This window comes from Meles meles, chromosome 6 (assembly GCF_922984935.1).
Source record: "Meles meles chromosome 6, mMelMel3.1 paternal haplotype, whole genome shotgun sequence".
Lineage (NCBI taxonomy): Eukaryota > Metazoa > Chordata > Mammalia > Carnivora > Mustelidae > Meles > Meles meles.
Genome location: NC_060071.1, coordinates 127,700,945 through 127,702,660, shown reverse-complemented (window position 1 = coordinate 127,702,660; position 1,716 = coordinate 127,700,945). Strand labels below are relative to the sequence as shown.

General features: G+C 39.1%; 1 pseudogene; it reads right to left on the bottom strand.

Moving 5' to 3' along the window:
- Positions 1-458: 458 nt before the first annotated feature.
- Positions 459-646, bottom strand: LOC123945271 (annotated as a pseudogene).
- Positions 647-1,716: the final 1,070 nt, after the last annotated feature.

The following is a 1,716-nucleotide window of genomic DNA, read 5'->3' as shown; positions in this document are numbered from 1 at the left end:
GATTTCTGCCCAGACACAAGTGGGTCATTCAGCTGGTCAACAAGGATGCTTCTTATGAGAGCAGATTTTTTATGGGGGCAGCTGTCTAGCAGGAAGTATATTGCCATGTGGTCTTTTTGAATTTAGCAAAGGCTGTCAAATACTCCTAGTAATGGCCCACTTAATTTTATAGTCAGTACTTTTACATAGAAGTGTATTAATAATAAATCTGGCTCTGGAATTGAGGTTACTGTAAGTTGGTTACAGACAAGACCAAAGTATAAATATATATTATATAATAAATGACACCATTTGTGTATTCAAGTGACATGACTTCTAGTGACTCTGCAGAAACAAGTAACCTTGAATGTAACCTCATTTCCTAGAACCTTGGAATCCCCACCTCAAAAATACTCACACTCCTACTTTACAACCATCCCATGAAATAAATGTTTTAGGCTGTTACAGGGAAAGAATTAAAACAGTAATTTTTGTGAAATCTTATAAGAATCAGCTTTTCCTAACTTAATATGGGAATATTTACCTCTATTGTCACCTTCTTTGAGGCCTAAGCATTGACCTTGAAAAAAGTACAGAACATTTTAATTAGCAATAATCGCGCCTCAGATAAACCTCATTGGCTACGATACTGCCACTGCGCAAAGCTAGTACAGAACATTTTAGCAACACAGAGCATTTCTGTGATCACTCACAATTAGCAATGGCCATTTTGGAGAATGGACCCTTCTCCTGTTTGCAGTGATGTCTAGTTCTTTGCTTGGACAATGTAACATATTTTATTTATTTATTTATTTATTCATTCATTCATTTTTAAGATTTTATTTATTTATTTGACAGACAGAGATCACAAGTAGGCAGAAACAGGCAGAGAGAGGAAGGGAAGCTCTCTGCTCAGCAGAGATGCAGGGCTCAATCCCTGGACCCTGGGATCATGACCTGAGCCAAAGGCAGAGGCTTTAACCTACTGAGCCACCCAGGCATCCCCATGATGACTTTTATAATATAGATATTAGCATCTCATATTATACTATCAGTACTGGTATTAACAACAAATATTAGCACATCATTGGACTGGACTTACTGAGCTCTGTGATGGTAACAGAATCATTTCCCTTCAAGGAGACAAATTTAAAAAGTTCAAGAAAGCAGATTCTTAATTTGACGTTTATTGCCACTGACAAATTGCCACTCGGGAGCTGATGCAGCCACTCAGCTAAGACGGAGTACCTGGGCATGCTTCTGTCTCAGTGGGGTCAAAGAATCACGTTCACATCATGTGACACATTGGATAATTGGCCGCAGGGCTCCATCGTTGGACATTTCAAATTCTGTTAAAAAATGAGCTTTTAACAATGTTACGGGCTTGTGATAATATGGGCTCTGATTCCTGTATCTTGATGGCAGTTCTCATATCCTAATACACACTTGCAAGGAGGCAGCAGTAGTAAAATCATGCATCAGTTGAGGTTGGTTATCAGCCAAACATTGACCATTTTGAAGCCCCCCTTTCTTCTATCCCCACTTCTACATGACCAAGTTCATGAACACATAGAACCCTTTCTTTCCTTCCTAATTCCAATGGTAATCCCTAATGCCTGAACAGTACTAGGGGATTGGAAAGGAATTGTGGCTCTCAGTTATTTAAGGATCTAAGCTTTATGCCAAGGACCCATTACAAGAATATTAACCCTTTGACCACACAGGTTTGGTGGACCA